The following is a 19,831-nucleotide window of genomic DNA, read 5'->3' on the forward strand; positions in this document are numbered from 1 at the left end:
TGCTACATTGGCCTAGAGCTGAAAGGCACAACGTGCAGGCTTCTTTCCAAAGGGCGAGTTGGGCCCCAAAGCATCTTGCTTCCAGCTCTTTTGGAAGCTAAGAAACAACTCGCTCTGCCCAGTGCTCTTACAGCCTACCGGGAACATCTCTTACAAAGGCCTGTGAAACGCAGTTTCTTTGCAGGCCTGATCTGGCTGAACTAGAACTTCTGCTCTGCGTGTGCTACATTGCCCTAGAGCTGAAAGGCACAACGTGCAGGCTTCTTTGCAAAGGGCGAGTTGGGACGCAAAGCATCTTGCTTCCAGCTCCTTGGGAAGCTAAGAAACAACTCGCTCTGCACAGTGCTCTTACAGCCTACCGGGAACATCTCTTACAAAGGCCTGTGAAACGCAGTTTCTTTGCAGGCCTGATGTGGCTGAAGTCGAACTTCTGCTCTGGGTGTGCTACATTGGCCTAGAGCTGAAAGGCACAACCTGCAGGCTTCTTTCCTAAGGGCGAGTTGGGCCCCAAAGCATCTTGCTTCCAGCTCTTTGGGAAGCTAAGAAACAACTCGCTCTGCACAGTGCTCTTACAGCCTACCGGGAACATCTCATACAAAGGCCTGTCAAACGCAGTTTCTTTGCAGGCCTGATCTGGCTGAGGTAGAACTTCTGCTCTGGGTGTGCTACATGGCCCTAGAGCTGAAAGGCACAACGTGCAGGCTTCTTTCCAAAGGGCGAGTAGGGCCCCAAAGCATCTTGCTTCCAGCTCTTTGGGCTAGCTATGAAACAACTCGCTCTGCACAGTGCTCTTACAGCCTACCGGGAACATCTCTTACAAAAGCCTGTGAAACGCAGTTTCTTTGCAGGCCTGATCTGGCTGAAGTAGAACTTCTGCTCTCGGTGTGCTACATTGGCCTAGAGCTGAAAGGCACAACGTGCAGGCTTCTTTCCAAAGGGCGAGTTGGGCCCCAAAGCTTCTTGCTTCCAGCTCTTTGGGAAGCTAAGAAACAACTCGCTCTGCACAGTGCTCTTACAGCCTACCGGGAACATCTCTTACAAAGGCCTGTGAAACGCAGTTTCTTTGCAGGCCTGATCTGGCTGAAGTGGAACTTCTGCTCTGGGTGTGCTACATTTCCCTAGAGCTGAAAGGCACAACGTGCAGGCTTCTTTCCAAAGGGCGAGTTGGGCCCCAAAGCATCTTGCTTCCAGCTCTTTGGGAAGCTAAGAAACAACTCGCTCTGCACAGTGCTCTTACTGCCTACCGGGAATATCTCTTACAAAGGCCTGTGAAACGCAGTTTCTTTGCAGGCCTGATTGGGCTGAAGTAGAACTTCTGCTCTGCGTGTGCTACATTGCCCTAGAGCTGAAAGGCACAATGTGCCGGCTTCTTTCCAAAGGGCGAGTTGGGCCCCAAAGCATCTTGCTTCCAGCTCCTTGGGAAGCTAAGAAACAACTCGCTCTGCACAGTGCTCTTACAGCCTACCGGGAACATCTCTTACAACGGCCTGTGAAACGCAGTTTCTTTGCAGGCCTGATCTGGCTGAAGTAGAACTTCTGCTCTGGGTGTGCTACATTGGCCTAGAGCTGAAAGGCACAACGTGCAGGCTTCTTTCCAAAGGGCGAGTTGGGCCCCAAAGCATCTTGCTTCCAGCTCTTTGGGAAGCTAAGAAACAATTCGCTCTGCACAGTGCTCTTACAGCCTAGTGGGAACATCTCTTACAAAGGCCTGTTAAACACAGTTTCTTTGCAGGCCTGATCTGGCTGAACTAGAACTTCTGCTCTGCGTGTGCTACATTGCCCTAGAGCTGAAAGGCACAACGTGCAGGCTTCTTTGCAAAGGGCGAGTTGGGCCGCAAAGCATCTTGCTTCCAGCTCCTTGGGAAGCTAAGAAACAACTCGCTCTGCACAGTGCTCTTACACCCTACCGGGAACATCTCTTACAAAGGCCTGTGAAACGCAGTTTCTTTGCAGGCCTGATCTGGCTGAAGTAGAACTTCTGCTCTGGGTGTGCTACATTGGCCTAGAGCTGAAAGGCACAACGTGCCGGCTTCTTTCCAAAGGGCGAGTTGGGCCCCAAAGCATCTTGCTTCCAGCTCTTTGGGAAGCTAAGAAACAACTCGCTCTGCACAGTGCTTTTACAGCCTACCGGGAACAACTCTTACAAAGGCATCTCAAACGCAGTTTCTTTGCAGGCCTGATCTGGCTGAAGTAGAACTTCTGCTCTGGGTGTGCTACATTGGCCTAGAGCTGAAAGGCACAACGTGCAGGCTTCTTTCCAAAGGGCGAGTTGGGCCCCAAAGCATCTTGCTTCCAGCTCTTTGGGAAGCTAAGAAACAACTCGCTCTGCACAGTGCTCTTACAGCCTACCGGGAACATCTCTTACAAAGGACTGTGAAACGCAGTTTCTTTGCAGGCCTGATCTGGCTGAAGTAGAACTTCTGCTCTGGGTGTGCTACATGGCCCTAGAGTTGAAAGGCACAATGTGCAGGCTTCTTTGCAAAAGGCGAGTTGGGCCCCAAAGCATCTTGCTTCCAGCTCTTTGGGCTAGCTATGAAACAACTCGCTCTGAACAGTGCTCTTACAGCCTACCGGAACCATCACTTACAAAGGCCTGTGAAATGCAGTTTCTTTGCAGGCCTGATCACGCTGAACTAGAACTTCTGCTCTGGGTGTGCTACATTGCCCTAGAGCTGAAGGGCACAACGTGCAGGCCTGTTTCCAAAGGGCGAGTTGGGCCTCAAAGCATCTTGCTTCCAGCTCCTTGGGAAGCTAAGAAACAACTCGCTCTGCACAGTGCTCTTACAGCCTACCGGGAACATCTCTTACAAAGGCCTGTGAAACGCAGTTTCTTTGCAGGCCTGATATGGCTGAAGTAGAACTTCTGCTCTGGGTGTGCTACATTGGCCCTGAGCTGAAAGGCACAACGTGCAGGCTTCTTTCCAAAGGGCGAGTTGGGCCCCAAAGCATCTTGCTTCCAGCTCTTTGGGAAGCTAAGAAACAAGTCGCTCTGCACAGTGCTCTTACAGCCTACCGGGAACATCTCTTACAAAGGCCTGTGAAACGCAGTTTCTTTGCAGGCCTGATCTGGCTGAAGTAGAACTTCTGCTCTGCGTGTGCTACATTGCCCTAGAGCTGAAAGGCACAACGTGCAGGCTTCTTTCCAAAGGGCGAGTTGGGCCCCAAAGCATCTTGCTTCCAGCTCTTTGGGAAGCTAAGAAACAACTCGCTCTGCACAGTGCTGTTACAGCCTACCGGGAACATCTCTTACAAAGGCCTCTCAAACGCAGTTTCTTTGCAGGCCTGATCTGGCTGAAGTAGAACTTCTGCTCTGTGTGTGCTACATTGTCCTAGAGCTGAAAGGAACAACGTGCAGGCTTCTTTCCAAAGGGCGAGTTGGGCCGCAAAGCATCTTGCTTCCAGCTCTTTGGGAAGCTAAGAAACAACTCGCTCTGCACAGTGCTCTTACAGCCTACCGGGAGCATCAGTTACAAAGGCCTGTGAAATGCAGTTTCTGTGCAGGCCTAATCTGGCTGAACCAGAACTTCTGCTCTGGGTGTGCTACATTTCCCTAGAGCTGAAAGGCACAACGTGCAGGCTTCTTTCCAAAGGGCGAGTTGGGCCCCAAAGCATCTTGCTTCCAGCTCTTTGGGAAGCTAAGAAACAACTCGCTCAGCACAGTGCTTTTACAGCCTACCGGGAACATCTCTTACAAAGGCATCTCAAACGAAGTTTCTTTGCAGGCCTGATCTGGCTGAAGTAGAACTTCTGCTCTGGGTGTGCTACATTGGCCTAGAGCTGAAAGGCACAACGTGCAGGCTTCTTTCCAAAGGTCGAGTTGGGCCCCAAAGCATCTTGCTTCCAGCTCTTTCGGAAGCTAAGAAACAACTCGCTCTGCACAGTGCTCTTACAGCCTACCGGGAACATCTCTTACAAAGGCCTGTGAAACGCAGTTTCTTTGCAGGCCTGATCTGGCTGAACTAGAACTTCTGCTCTGCGTGTGCTACATTGCCCTAGAGCTGAAAGGCACAACGTGCAGGCTTCTTTGCAAAGGGCGAGTTGGGCCGCAAAGCATCTTGCTTCCAGCTCCTTGGGAAGCTAAGAAACAACTCGCTCTGCACAGTGCTCTTACAGCCTACCGGGAACATCTCTTACAAAGGCCTGTGAAACGCAGTTTCTTTGCAGGCCTGATATGGCTGAAGTAGAACTTCTGCTCTGGGTGTTCTACATTGGCCCTGAGCTGAAAGGCACAACGTGCAGGCTTCTTTCCAAAGGGCGAGTTGGGCCCCAAAGCATCTTGCTTCCAGCTCTTTGGGAAGCTAAGAAACAACTCGCTCTGCACAGTGCTCTTACAGCCTACCGGGAACATCTCTTACAAAGGCCTGTGAAACGCAGTTTCTTTGCAGGCCTGATCTGGCTGAAGTAGAACTTCTGCTCTGGGTGTGCTACATTGCCCTAGAGCTGAAAGGCACAGCGTGCAGGCTTCTTTGCAAAGGGCGAGTTGGGCCGCAAAGCATCTTGCTTCCAGCTCCTTGGGAAGCTAAGAAACAACACGCTCTGCACAGTGCTCTTACAGCCTACCGGGAACATCTATTACAAAGGCCTTTGAAACGCAGTTTCTTTGCAGGCCTGATCTGGTTGAAGTGGAACTTGTGCTCTGGGTGTGCTAAATTGGCCTAGAGCTGAAAGGCACAACGTGCAGGCTTCTTTGCAAAGGGCGAGTTGGGCCGCAAAGCATCTTGCTTCCAGCTCCTTGGGAAGCTAAGAAACAACTCGCTCTGCACAGTGCTCTTACAGCCTACCGGGAACATCTCTTACAAAGGCCTGTGAAACGCAGTTTCTTTGCAGGCCTGATCTGGCTGAAGTAGAACTTCTGCTCTGGGTGTGCTACATTGGCCTAGAGCTGAAAGGCACAACCTGCAGGCTTCTTTCCAAAGGGCGAGTTGGGCCCCAAAGCATCTTGCTTCCAGCTCTTTGGGAAGCTAAGAAACAACTCGCTCTGCACAGTGCTCTTACAGCCTACCGGGAACATCTCTTACAAAGGACTGTGAAACGCAGTTTCTTTGCAGGCCTGATCTGGCTGAAGTAGAACTTCTGCTCTGGGTGTGCTACATGGCCCTAGAGTTGAAAGGCACAATGTGCAGGCTTCTTTGCAAAAGGCGAGTTGGGCCCCAAAGCATCTTGCTTCCAGCTCTTTGGGCTAGCTATGAAACAACTCGCTCTGAACAGTGCTCTTACAGCCTACCGGAACCATCACTTACAAAGGCCTGTGAAATGCAGTTTCTTTGCAGGCCTGATCACGCTGAACTAGAACTTCTGCTCTGGGTGTGCTACATTGCCCTAGAGCTGAAGGGCACAACGTGCAGGCCTGTTTCCAAAGGGCGAGTTGGGCCACAAAGCATCTTGCTTCCAGCTCCTTGGGAAGCTAAGAAACAACTCGCTCTGCACAGTGCTCTTACAGCCTACCGGGAACATCTCTTACAAAGGCCTGTGAAACGCAGTTTCTTTGCAGGCCTGATATGGCTGAAGTAGAACTTCTGCTCTGGGTGTGCTACATTGGCCCTGAGCTGAAAGGCACAACGTGCAGGCTTCTTTCCAAAGGGCGAGTTGGGCCCCAAAGCATCTTGCTTCCAGCTCTTTGGGAAGCTAAGAAACAAGTCGCTCTGCACAGTGCTCTTACAGCCTACCGGGAACATCTCTTACAAAGGCCTGTGAAACGCAGTTTCTTTGCAGGCCTGATCTGGCTGAAGTAGAACTTCTGCTTTGGGTGTGCTACATTGCCCTAGAGCTGAAAGGCACAACGTGCAGGCTTCTTTCCAAAGGGCGAGTTGGGCCCCAAAGCATCTTGCTTCCAGCTCTTTGGGAAGCTAAGAAACAACTCGCTCTGCACAGTGCTGTTACAGCCTACCGGGAACATCTCTTACAAAGGCCTCTCAAACGCAGTTTCTTTGCAGGCCTGATCTGGCTGAAGTAGAACTTCTGCTCTGTGTGTGCTACATTGTCCTAGAGCTGAATGGAACAACGTGCAGGCTTCTTTCCAAAGGGCGAGTTGGGCTGCAAAGCATCTTGCTTCCAGCTCTTTGGGAAGCTAAGAAACAACTCGCTCTGCACAGTGCTCTTACAGCCTACCGGGAACATCTCTTACAAAGGCCTGTGAAACGCAGTTTCTTTGCAGGCCTGATCTGGCTGAAGTGGAACTTCTGCTCTGGGTGTGCTACATTGCCCTAGAGCTGAAAGGCACAACGTGCAGGCTTCTTTGCAAAAGGCGAGTTGGGCCCCAAAGCATCTTGCTTCCAGCTCTTTGGGCTAGCTATCAAACAACTCGCTCTGCACAGTGCTCTTACAGCCTACCGGAACCATCACTTAGAAAGGCCTGTGAAATGCAGTTTCTTTGCAGGCCTGATCACGCTGAACTAGAACTTCTGCTCTGGGTGTGCTACATTGGCCTAGAGCTGAAGGGCACAACGTGCAGGCCTGTTTCCAAAGGGCGAGTTGGGCCCCAAAGCATCTTGCTTCCAGCTCCTTGGGAAGCTAAGAAACAACTCGCTCTACACAGTGCTCTTACAGCCTACCGGGAACATCTCTTACAAAGGCCTGTGAAACGCAGTTTCTTTGCAGGCCTGATATGGCTGAAGTAGAACTTCTGCTCTGGGTGTTCTACATTGGCCCTGAGCTGAAAGGCACAACGTGCAGGCTTCTTTCCAAAGGGCGAGTTGGGCCCCAAAGCATCTTGCTTCCAGCTCTTTGGGAAGCTAAGAAACAACTCGCTCTGCACAGTGCTCTTACAGCCTACCGGGAACATCTCTTACAAAGGCCTGTGAAACGCAGTTTCTTTGCAGGCCTGATCTGGCTGATGTAGAACTTCTGCTCTGGGTGTGCTACATTGCCCTAGAGCTGAAAGGCACAGCGTGCAGGCTTCTTTGCAAAGGGCGAGTTGGGCCGCAAAGCATCTTGCTTCCAGCTCCTTGGGAAGCTAAGAAACAACTCGCTCTGCACAGTGCTCTTACAGCCTACGGGGAACATCTCTTGCAAAGGCCTGTGAAACGCGGTTTCTTTGCAGGCCTGATCTGGCTGAAGTAGAACTTCTGCTCTGGGTGTGCTACATTGGCCTAGAGCTGAAAGGCACAACGTGCAGGCTTCTTTCCAAAGGGCGAGTTGGGCCCCAAAGCATCTTGCTTCCAGCTCTTTGGGAAGCTAAGAAACAACTCGCTCTGCACAGTGCTCTTACAGCCTACCGGGAACATCTCATATAAAGGCCTGTGAAACGCAGTTTCTTTGCAGGCCTGATCTGGCTAAAGTAGAACTTCTGCTCTGGGTGTGCTACATTGGCCTAGAGCTGAAAGGCACAACGTGCAGGATTCTTTCCAAAGGGCGAGTTGGGCCCCAAAGCATCTTGCTTCCAGCTCTTTGGGAAGCTAAGAAACAACTCGCTCTGCACAGTGCTCTTACAGCCTACCGGGAACATCTCTTACAAAGGCCTGTGAAACGCAGTTTCTTTGCAGGCCTGATCTGGCTGAAGTAGAACTTCTGCTCTGGGTGTGCTACATTGGCCTAGAGCTGAAAGGCACAACGTGCAGGCTTCTTTCCAAAGGGCGAGTTGGGCCCCAAAGCATCTTGCTTCCAGCTCTTTGGGAAGCTAAGAAACAACTCGCTCTTCACAGTGCTCTTACAGCCTACCGGGAACATCTCTTACAAAGGCCTGTGAAACGCAGTTTCTTTGCAGGCCTGATCTGGCTGAAGTCGAACTTCTGCTCTGGGTGTGCTACATTGGCCTAGAGCTGAAAGGCACAACGTGCAGGCTTCTTTGCAAAAGGCGAGTTGGGCCCCATAGCATCTTGCTTCCAGCTCTTTGGGAAGCTAAGAAACAACTCGCTCTGCACAGTGCTCTTACAGCCTACCGGGAGCATCAGTTACAAAGGCCTGTGAAATGCAGTTTCTGTGCAGGCCTAATCTGGCTGAACCAGAACTTCTGCTCTGGGTGTGCTACATTTCCCTAGAGCTGAAAGGCACAACGTGCAGGCTTCTTTCCAAAGGGCGAGTTGGGCCCCAAAGCATCTTGCTTCCAGCTCTTTGGGAAGCTAAGAAACAACTCGCTCAGCACAGTGCTTTTACAGCCTACCGGGAACATCTCTTACAAAGGCATCTCAAACGAAGTTTCTTTGCAGGCCTGATCTGGCTGAAGTAGAACTTCTGCTCTGGGTGTGCTACATTGGCCTAGAGCTGAAAGGCACAACGTGCAGGCTTCTTTCCAAAGGGCGAGTTGGGCCCCAAAGCATCTTGCTTCCAGCTCTTTCGGAAGCTAAGAAACAACTCGCTCTGCACAGTGCTCTTACACCCTACCGGGAACATCTCTTACAAAGGCCTGTGAAACGCAGTTTCTTTGCAGGCCTGATCTGGCTGAACTAGAACTTCTGCTCTGCGTGTGCTACATTGCCCTAGAGCTGAAAGGCACAACGTGCAGGCTTCTTTGCAAAGGGCGAGTTGGGCCGCAAAGCATCTTGCTTCCAGCTCCTTGGGAAGCTAAGAAACAACTCGCTGTGCACAGTGCTCTTACAGCCTACCGGGAACATCTCTTACAAAGGCCTGTGAAACGCAGTTTCTTTGCAGGCCTGATATGGCTGAAGTAGAACTTCTGCTCTGGGTGTTCTACATTGGCCCTGAGCTGAAAGGCACAACGTGCAGGCTTCTTTCCATAGGGCGAGTTGGGCCCCAAAGCATCTTGCTTCCAGCTCTTTGGGAAGCTAAGAAACAACTCGCTCTGCACAGTGCTCTTACAGCCTACCGGGAACATCTCTTACAAAGGCCTGTGAAACGCAGTTTCTTTGCAGGCCTGATCTGGCTGAAGTAGAACTTCTGCTCTGGGTGTGCTACATTGGCCTAGAGCTGAAAGGCACAACGTGCAGGCTTCTTTCCAAAGGGCGAGTTGGGCCCCAAAGCATCTTGCTTCCAGCTCTTTGGGAAGCTAAGAAACAACTCGCTCTTCACAGTGCTCTTACAGCCTACCGGGAACATCTCTTACAAAGGCCTGTGAAACGCAGTTTCTTTGCAGGCCTGATCTGGCTGAAGTCGAACTTCTGCTCTGGGTGTGCTACATTGGCCTAGAGCTGAAAGGCACAACGTGCAGGCTTCTTTGCAAAAGGCGAGTTGGGCCCCAAAGCATCTTGCTTTCAGCTCTTTGGGAAGCTAAGAAACAACTCGCTCTGCACAGTGCTCTTACAGCCTACCGGGAGCATCAGTTACAAAGGCCTGTGAAATGCAGTTTCTGTGCAGGCCTAATCTGGCTGAACCAGAACTTCTGCTCTGGGTGTGCTACATTTCCCTAGAGCTGAAAGGCACAACGTGCAGGCTTCTTTCCAAAGGGCGAGTTGGGCCCCAAAGCATCTTGCTTCCAGCTCTTTGGGAAGCTAAGAAACAACTCGCTCAGCACAGTGCTTTTACAGCCTACCGGGAACATCTCTTACAAAGGCATCTCAAACGAAGTTTCTTTGCAGGCCTGATCTGGCTGAAGTAGAACTTCTGCTCTGGGTGTGCTACATTGGCCTAGAGCTGAAAGGCACAACGTGCAGGCTTCTTTCCAAAGGGCGAGTTGGGCCCCAAAGCATCTTGCTTCCAGCTCTTTCGGAAGCTAAGAAACAACTCGCTCTGCACAGTGCTCTTACAGCCTACCGGGAACATCTCTTACAAAGGCCTGTGAAACGCAGTTTCTTTGCAGGCCTGATCTGGCTGAACTAGAACTTCTGCTCTGCGTGTGCTACATTGCCCTAGAGCTGAAAGGCACAACGTGCAGGCTTCTTTGCAAAGGGCGAGTTGGGACGCAAAGCATCTTGCTTCCAGCTCCTTGGGAAGCTAAGAAACAACTCGCTCTGCACAGTGCTCTTACAGCCTACCGGGAACATCTCTTACAAAGGCCTGTGAAACGCAGTTTCTTTGCAGGCCTGATGTGGCTGAAGTCGAACTTCTGCTCTGGGTGTGCTACATTGGCCTAGAGCTGAAAGGCACAACCTGCAGGCTTCTTTCCTAAGGGCGAGTTGGGCCCCAAAGCATCTTGCTTCCAGCTCTTTGGGAAGCTAAGAAACAACTCGCTCTGCACAGTCCTCTTACAGCCTACCGGGAACATCTCATACAAAGGCCTGTCAAACGCAGTTTCTTTGCAGGCCTGATCTGGCTGAGGTAGAACTTCTGCTCTGGGTGTGCTACATGGCCCTAGAGCTGAAAGGCACAACGTGCAGGCTTCTTTCCAAAGGGCGAGTTGGGCCCCAAAGCATCTTGCTTCCAGCTCTTTGGGCTAGCTATGAAACAACTCGCTCTGCACAGTGCTCTTACAGCCTACCGGGAACATCTCTTACAAAAGCCTGTGAAACGCAGTTTCTTTGCAGGCCTGATCTGGCTGAAGTAGAACTTCTGCTCTCGGTGTGCTACATTGGCCTAGAGCTGAAAGGCACAACGTGCAGGCTTCTTTCCAAAGGGCGAGTTGGGCCCCAAAGCTTCTTGCTTCCAGCTCTTTGGGAAGCTAAGAAACAACTCGCTCTGCACAGTGCTCTTACAGCCTACCGGGAACATCTCTTACAAAGGCCTGTGAAACGCAGTTTCTTTGCAGGCCTGATCTGGCTGAAGTGGAACTTCTGCTCTGGGTGTGCTACATTTCCCTAGAGCTGAAAGGCACAACGTGCAGGCTTCTTTCCAAAGGGCGAGTTGGGCCCCAAAGCATCTTGCTTCCAGCTCTTTGGGAAGCTAAGAAACAACTCGCTCTGCACAGTGCTCTTACTGCCTACCGGGAATATCTCTTACAAAGGCCTGTGAAACGCTGTTTCTCTGCAGGCCTGATTGGGCTGAAGTAGAACTTCTGCTCTGCGTGTGCTACATTGCCCTAGAGCTGAAAGGCACAATGTGCCGGCTTCTTTCCAAAGGGCGAGTTGGGCCCCAAAGCATCTTGCTTCCAGCTCCTTGGGAAGCTAAGAAACAACTCGCTCTGCACAGTGCTCTTACAGCCTACCGGGAACATCTCTTACAACGGCCTGTGAAACGCAGTTTCTTTGCAGGCCTGATCTGGCTGAAGTAGAACTTCTGCTCTGGGTGTGCTACATTGGCCTAGAGCTGAAAGGCACAACGTGCAGGCTTCTTTCCAAAGGGCGAGTTGGGCCCCAAAGCATCTTGCTTCCAGCTCTTTGGGAAGCTAAGAAACAATTCGCTCTGCACAGTGCTCTTACAGCCTAGTGGGAACATCTCTTACAAAGGCCTGTTAAACACAGTTTCTATGCAGGCCTGATCTGGCTGAACTAGAACTTCTGCTCTGCGTGTGCTACATTGCCCTAGAGCTGAAAGGCACAACGTGCAGGCTTCTTTGCAAAGGGCGAGTTGGGCCGCAAAGCATCTTGCTTCCAGCTCCTTGGGAAGCTAAGAAACAACTCGCTCTGCACAGTGCTCTTACACCCTACCGGGAACATCTCTTACAAAGGCCTGTGAAACGCAGTTTCTTTGCAGGCCTGATCTGGCTGAAGTAGAACTTCTGCTCTGGGTGTGCTACATTGGCCTAGAGCTGAAAGGCACAACGTGCCGGCTTCTTTCCAAAGGGCGAGTTGGGCCCCAAAGCATCTTGCTTCCAGCTCTTTGGGAAGCTAAGAAACAACTCGCTCTGCACAGTGCTTTTACAGCCTACCGGGAACAACTCTTACAAAGGCATCTCAAACGCAGTTTCTTTGCAGGCCTGATCTGGCTGAAGTAGAACTTCTGCTCTGGGTGTGCTACATTGGCCTAGAGCTGAAAGGCACAACGTGCAGGCTTCTTTCCAAAGGGCGAGTTGGGCCCGAAAGCATCTTGCTTCCAGCTCTTTGGGAAGCTAAGAAACAACTCGCTCTGCACAGTGCTCTTACACCCTACCGGGAACATCTCTTACAAAGGCCTGTGAAACGCAGTTTCTTTGCAGGCCTGATCTGGCTGATGTAGAACTTCTGCTCTGGGTGTGCTACATTGGCATAGAGCTGAAAGGCACAACGTGCAGGCTTCTTTCCAAAGGGCGAGTTGGGCCCCAAAGCATCTTGCTTCCAGCTCTTTGGGCTAGCTTTGAGACAACTCGTTCTGCACAGTGCTCTTACAGCCTACCGGGAGCATCACTACAAAGGCCTGTGAAATGCAGTTGCTTTGCAGGCCTGATCTGGCTGAAGTAGAACTTCTGCTCTGGGTGTGCTTCATTGCCCTAGAGCTGAAAGGAACAACGTGCAGGCTTCTTTCCAAAGGGCGAGTTGGGCCGCAAAGCATCTTGCTTCCAGCTCTTTGGGAAGCTAAGAAACAACTCGCTCTGCACAGTGCTCTTACAGCCTACCGGGAACATCTCTTACAAAGGCCTGTGAAACGCAGTTTGTTTGCCGGCCTGATCTGGCTGAAGTGGAACTTCTGCTCTGGGTGTGCTACATTGCCCTAGAGCTGAAAGGCACAACGTGCAGGCTTCTTTCCAAAGGACGAGTTGGGCCCCAAAGCATCTTGCTTCCAGCTCCTTGGGAAGCTAAGAAACAACACGCTCTGCACAGTGCTCTTACAGCCTACCGGGAACATCTATTGCAAAGGCCTTTGAAACGCAGTTTCTTTGCAGGTCTGATCTGGTTGAAGTGGAACTTCTGCTCTGGGTGTGCTACATTGGCCTAGAGCTGAAAGGCACAACGTGCAGGCTTCTTTGCAAAGGGCGAGTTGGGCCGCAAAGCATCTTGCTTCCAGCTCCTTGGGAAGCTAAGAAACAACTCGCTCTGCACAGAGCTCTTACAGCCTACCGGGAACATCTCTTACAAAGGCCTGTGAAACGCAGTTTCTTTGCAGGCCTGATCTGGCTGAAGTAGAACTTCTGCTCTGGGTGTGCTACATTGGCCTAGAGCTGAAAGGCACAACGTGCAGGCTTCTTTCCAAAGGGCGAGTTGGGCCCCAAAGCATCTTGCTTCCAGCTCTTTGGGAAGCTAAGAAACAACTCGCTCTGCACAGTGCTCTTACAGCCTACCGGGAACATCTCTTACAACGGCCTGTGAAACGCAGTTTCTTTGCAGGCCTGATCTGGCTGAAGTAGAACTTCTGCTCTGGGTGTGCTACATTGGCCTAGAGCTGAAAGGCACAACGTGCAGGCTTCTTTCCAAAGGGCGAGTTGGGCCCCAAAGCATCTTGCTTCCAGCTCTTTGGGAAGCTAAGCAACAATTCGCTCTGCACAGTGCTCTTACAGCCTAGTGGGAACATCTCTTACAAAGGCCTGTTAAACACAGTTTCTTTGCAGGCCTGATCTGGCTGAACTAGAACTTCTGCTCTGCGTGTGCTACATTGCCCTAGAGCTGAAAGGCACAACGTGCAGGCTTCTTTGCAAAGGGCGAGTTGGGCCGCAAAGCATCTTGCTTCCAGCTCCTTGGGAAGCTAAGAAACAACTCGCTCTGCACAGTGCTCTTACACCCTACCGGGAACATCTCTTACAAAGGCCTGTGAAACGCAGTTTCTTTGCAGGCCTGATCTGGCTGAAGTAGAACTTCTGATCTGGGTGTGCTACATTGGCCTAGAGCTGAAAGGCACAACGTGCCGGCTTCTTTCCAAAGGGCGAGTTGGGCCCCAAAGCATCTTGCTTCCAGCTCTTTGGGAAGCTAAGAAACAACTCGCTCTGCACAGTGCTTTTACAGCCTACCGGGAACAACTCTTACAAAGGCATCTCAAACGCAGTTTCTTTGCAGGCCTGATCTGGCTGAAGTAGAACTTCTGCTCTGGGTGTGCTACATTGGCCTAGAGCTGAAAGGCACAACGTGCAGGCTTCTTTCCAAAGGGCGAGTTGGGCCCCAAAGCATCTTGCTTCCAGCTCTTTGGGAAGCTAAGAAACAACTCGCTCTGCACAGTGCTCTTACACCCTACCGGGAACATCTCTTACAAAGGCCTGTGAAACGCAGTTTCTTTGCAGGCCTGATCTGGCTGATGTAGAACTTCTGCTCTGGGTGTGCTACATTGGCATAGAGCTGAAAGGCACAACGTGCAGGCTTCTTTCCAAAGGGCGAGTTGGGCCCCAAAGCATCTTGCTTCCAGCTCTTTGGGCTAGCTATGAGACAACTCGTTCTGCACAGTGCTCTTACAGCCTACCGGGAGCATCACTACAAAGGCCTGTGAAATGCAGTTGCTTTGCAGGCCTGATCTGGCTGAAGTAGAACTTCTGCTCTGGGTGTGCTTCATTGCCCTAGAGCTGAAAGGAACAACGTGCAGGCTTCTTTCCAAAGGGCGAGTTGGGCCGCAAAGCATCTTGCTTCCAGCTCTTTGGGAAGCTAAGAAACAACTCGCTCTGCACAGTGCTCTTACAGCCTACCGGGAACATCTCTTACAAAGGCCTGTGAAACGCAGTTTGTTTGCCGGCCTGATCTGGCTGAAGTGGAACTTCTGCTCTGGGTGTGCTACATTGCCCTAGAGCTGAAAGGCACAACGTGCAGGCTTCTTTCCAAAGGACGAGTTGGGCCCCAAAGCATCTTGCTTCCAGCTCCTTGGGAAGCTAAGAAACAACACGCTCTGCACAGTGCTCTTACAGCCTACCGGGAACATCTATTGCAAAGGCCTTTGAAACGCAGTTTCTTTGCAGGCCTGATCTGGTTGAAGTGGAACTTCTGCTCTGGGTGTGCTACATTGGCCTAGAGCTGAAAGGCACAACGTGCAGGCTTCTTTGCAAAGGGCGAGTTGGGCCGCAAAGCATCTTGCTTCCAGCTCCTTGGGAAGCTAAGAAACAACTCGCTCTGCACAGTGCTCTTACAGCCTACCGGGAACATCTCTTACAAAGGCCTGTGAAACGCAGTTTCTTTGCAGGCCTGATCTGGCTGAAGTAGAACTTCTGCTCTGGGTGTGCTACATTGGCCTAGAGCTGAAAGGCACAACCTGCAGGCTTCTTTCCAAAGGGCGAGTTGGGCCCCAAAGCATCTTGCTTCCAGCTCTTTGGGAAGCTAAGAAACAACTCGCTCTGCACAGTGCTCTTACAGCCTACCGGGAACATCTCTTACAAAGGACTGTGAAACGCAGTTTCTTTGCAGGCCTGATCTGGCTGAAGTAGAACTTCTGCTCTCGGTGTGCTACATGGCCCTAGAGTTGAAAGGCACAATGTGCAGGCTTCTTTGCAAAAGGCGAGTTGGGCCCCAAAGCATCTTGCTTCCAGCTCTTTGGGCTAGCTATGAAACAACTCGCTCTGAACAGTGCTCTTACAGCCTACCGGAACCATCACTTACAAAGGCCTGTGAAATGCAGTTTCTTTGCAGGCCTGATCACGCTGAACTAGAACTTCTGCTCTGGGTGTGCTACATTGCCCTAGAGCTGAAGGGCACAACGTGCAGGCCTGTTTCCAAAGGGCGAGTTGGGCCACAAAGCATCTTGCTTCCAGCTCCTTGGGAAGCTAAGAAACAACTCGCTCTGCACAGTGCTCTTACAGCCTACTGGGAGCATCACTACAAAGGCCTGTGAAATGCAGTTTCTTTGCAGGCCTGATCTGGCTGAAGTAGAACTTCTGCTCTGGGTGTGCTACATTGCCCTAGAGCTGAAAGGAAAAACGTGCAGGCTTCTTTCCAAAGGGCGAGTTGGGCCCCAAAGCATCTTGCTTCCAGCTCTTTGGGAAGCTAAGAAACAACTCGCTCTGCACAGTGCTCTTACAGCCTACCGATAACATCTCTTACAAAGGCCTGTGAAACGCAGTTTCTTTGCAGGCCTGATCTGGCTAAAGTAGAACTTCTGCTCTGGGTGTGCTACATTGGCCTAGAGCTGAAAGGCACAACGTGCAGGGTTCTTTCCAAAGGGCGAGTTGGGCCCCAAAGCATCTTGCTTCCAGCTCTTTGGGAAGCTAAGAAACAAGTCGCTCTGCACAGTGCTCTTACAGCCTACCGGGAACATCTCTTACAAAGGCCTGTGAAACGCAGTTTCTTTGCAGGCCTGATCTGGCTGAAGTAGAACTTCTGCTCTGGGTGTGCTACATTGGCCTAGAGCTGAACGGCACAACGTGCAGGCTTCTTTCCAAAGGGCGAGTTGGGCCCCAAAGCATCTTGCTTACAGCTCTTTGGGAAGCTAAGAAACAAGTCGCTCTGCACAGTGCTCTTACAGCCTACCGGGAACATCTCTTACAAAGGCCTGTGAAACGCAGTTTCTTTGCAGGCCTGATCTGGCTGAAGTAGAACTTCTGCTTTGGGTGTGCTACATTGCCCTAGAGCTGAAAGGCACAACGTGCAGGCTTCTTTCCAAAGGGCGAGTTGGGCCCCAAAGCATCTTGCTTCCAGCTCTTTGGGAAGCTAAGAAACAACTCGCTCTGCACAGTGCTGTTACAGCCTACCGGGAACATCTCTTACAAAGGCCTCTCAAACGCAGTTTCTTTGCAGGCCTGATCTGGCTGAAGTAGAACTTCTGCTCTGTGTGTGCTACATTGTCCTAGAGCTGAAAGGCACAACGTGCAGGCTTCTTTCCAAAGGGCGAGTTGGGCCCCAAAGCATCTTGCTTCCAGCTCTTTGGGAAGCTAAGAAACAACTCGCTCTGCACAGTGCTCTTACAGCCTACCGGGAACATCTCATACAAAGGCCTGTGAAACGCAGTTTCTTTGCAGGCCTGATCTGGCTAAAGTAGAACTTCTGCTCTGGGTGTGCTACATTGCCCTAGAGCTGAAAGGCACAACGTGCCGGCTTCTTTCCAAAGGGCGAGTTGGGCCCCAAAGCATCTTGCTTCCAGCTCCTTGGGAAGCTAAGAAACAACTCGCTCTGCACAGTGCTCTTACAGCCTACCGGGAACATCTCTTACAAAGGCCTGTGAAACGCAGTTTCTTTGCAGGCCTGATCTGGCTGAAGTAGAACTTCTGCTCTGGGTGTGCTACATTGGCCTAGAGCTGAAAGGCACAACGTGCAGGCTTCTTTCCAAAGGGCGAGTTGGGCCCCAAAGCATCTTGCTTCCAGCTCTTTGGGAAGCTAAGAAACAACTCGCTCTGCACAGTGCTCTTACACCCTACCGGGAACATCTCTTACAAAGGCCTGTGAAACGCAGTTTCTTTGCACGCCTGATCTGGCTGATGTAGAACTTCTGCTCTGGGTGTGCTACATTGGCCTAGAGCTGAAAGGCACAACGTGCAGGCGTCTTTACAAAGGGCGAGTTGGGCCCCAAAGCATCTTGCTTCCAGCTCTTTGGGCTAGCCATGAAACAACTCGCTCTGCAGAGTGCTCTTACAGCCTACTGGGAGCATCACTACAAAGGCCTGTGAAATGCAGTTTCTTTGCAGGCCTGATCTGGCTGAAGTAGAACTTCTGCTCTGGGTGTGCTACATTGCCCTAGAGCTGAAAGGAAAAACGTGCAGGCTTCTTTCCAAAGGGCGAGTTGGGCCCCAAAGCATCTTGCTTCCAGCTCTTTGGGAAGCTAAGAAACAACTCGCTCTGCACAGTGCTCTTACAGCCTACCGATAACATCTCTTACAAAGGCCTGTGAAACGCAGTTTCTTTGCAGGCCTGATCTGGCTAAAGTAGAACTTCTGCTCTGGGTGTGCTACATTGGCCTAGAGCTGAAAGGCACAACGTGCAGGGTTCTTTCCAAAGGGCGAGTTGGGCCCCAAAGCATCTTGCTTCCAGCTCTTTGGGAAGCTAAGAAACAAGTCGCTCTGCACAGTGCTCTTACAGCCTACCGGGAACATCTCTTACAAAGGCCTGTGAAACGCAGTTTCTTTGCAGGCCTGATCTGGCTGAAGTAGAACTTCTGCTCTGGGTGTGCTACATTGGCCTAGAGCTGAATGGCACAACGTGCAGGCTTCTTTCCAAAGGGCGAGTTGGGCCCCAAAGCATCTTGCTTACAGCTCTTTGGGAAGCTAAGAAACAAGTCGCTCTGCACAGTGCTCTTACAGCCTACCGGGAACATCTCTTACAAAGGCCTGTGAAACGCAGTTTCTTTGCAAGCCTGATCTGGCTGAAGTAGAACTTCTGCTTTGGGTGTGCTACATTGCCCTAGAGCTGAAAGGCACAACGTGCAGGCTTCTTTCCAAAGGGCGATTTGGGCCCCAAAGCATCTTGCTTCCAGCTCTTTGGGAAGCTAAGAAACAACTCGCTCTGCACAGTGCTGTTACAGCCTACCGGGAACATCTCTTACAAAGGCCTCTCAAACGCAGTTTCTTTGCAGGCCTGATCTGGCTGAAGTAGAACTTCTGCTCTGTGTGTGCTACATTGCCCTAGAGCTGAAAGGCACAACGTGCCGGCTTCTTTCCAAAGGGCGAGTTGGGCCCCAAAGCATCTTGCTTCCAGCTCCTTGGGAAGCTAAGAAACAACTCGCTCTGCACAGTGCTCTTACAGCCTACCGGGAACATCTCTTACAAAGGCCTGTGAAACGCAGTTTCTTTGCAGGCCTGATCTGGCTGAAGTAGAACTTCTGCTCTGGGTGTGCTACATTGGCCTAGAGCTGAAAGGCACAACGTGCAGGCTTCTTTCCAAAGGGCGAGTTGGGCCCCAAAGCATCTTGCTTCCAGCTCTTTGGGAAGCTAAGAAACAATTCGCTCTGCACAGTGCTCTTACAGCCTAGTGGGAACATCTCTTACAAAGGCCTGTTAAACACAGTTTCTTTGCAGGCCTGATCTGGCTGAACTAGAACTTCTGCTCTGCGTGTGCTACATTGCCCTAGAGCTGAAAGGCACAACGTGCAGGCTTCTTTGCAAAGGGCGAGTTGGGCCACAAAGCATCTTGCTTCCAGCTCCTTGGGAAGCTAAGAAACAACTCGCTCTGCACAGTGCTCTTACAGCCTACCGGGAACATCTCTTACAAAGGCCTGTGAAACGCAGTTTCTTTGCAGGCCTGATCTGGCTGATGTAGAACTTCTGCTCTGGGTGTGCTACATTGGCCTAGAGCTGAAAGGCACAACGTGCAGGCTTCTTTCCAAAGGGCGAGTTGGGCCCCAAAGCATCTTGCTTCCAGCTCTTTGGGCTAGCTATGAGACAACTCGTTCTGCACAGTGCTCTTACAGCCTACCGGGAGCATCACTACAAAGGCCTGTGAAATGCAGTTGCTTTGCAGGCCTGATCTGGCTGAAGTAGAACTTCTGCTCTTGGCGTGCTACATTGCCCTAGAGCTGAAAGGAACAACGTGCAGGCTTCTTTCCAAAGGGCGAGTTGGTCCGCAAAGCATCTTGCTTCCAGCTCTTTGGGAAGCTAAGAAACAACTCGCTCTGCACAGTGCTCTTACAGCCTACCGGGAACATCTATTACAAAGGCCTGTGAAACGCAGTTTCTTTGCAGGCCTGATCTGGTTGAAGTGGAACTTCTGCTCTGGGTGTGCTACATTGGCCTAGAGCTGAAAGGCACAACGTGCAGGCTTCTTTGCAAAGGGCGAGTTGGGCCGCAAAGCATCTTGCTTCCAGCTCCTTGGGAAGCTAAGAAACAACTCGCTCTGCACAGTGCTCTTACAGCCTACCGGGAACATCTCTTACAAAGGCCTGTGAAACGCAGTTTCTTTGCAGGCCTGATCTGGCTGAAGTAGAACTTCTGCTCTGGGTGTGCTAAATTGGCCTAGAGCTGAAAGGCACAACCTGCAGGCTTCTTTCCAAAGGGCGAGTTGGGCCCCAAAGCATCTTGCTTCCAGCTCTTTGGGAAGCTAAGAAACAACTCGCTCTGCACAGTCCTCTTACAGCCTACCGGGAACATCTCTTACAAAGGACTGTGAAACGCAGTTTCTTTGCAGGCCTGATCTGGCTGAAGTAGAACTTCTGCTCTGGGTGTGCTACATGGCCCTAGAGTTGAAAGGCACAATGTGCAGGCTTCTTTGCAAAAGGCGAGTTGGGCCCCAAAGCATCTTGCTTCCAGCTCTTTGGGCTAGCTATGAAACAACTCGCTCTGAACAGTGCTCTTACAGCCTACCGGAACCATCACTTACAA

Source organism: Equus caballus, chromosome 5, assembly GCF_041296265.1.
Source record: "Equus caballus isolate H_3958 breed thoroughbred chromosome 5, TB-T2T, whole genome shotgun sequence".
Lineage (NCBI taxonomy): Eukaryota > Metazoa > Chordata > Mammalia > Perissodactyla > Equidae > Equus > Equus caballus.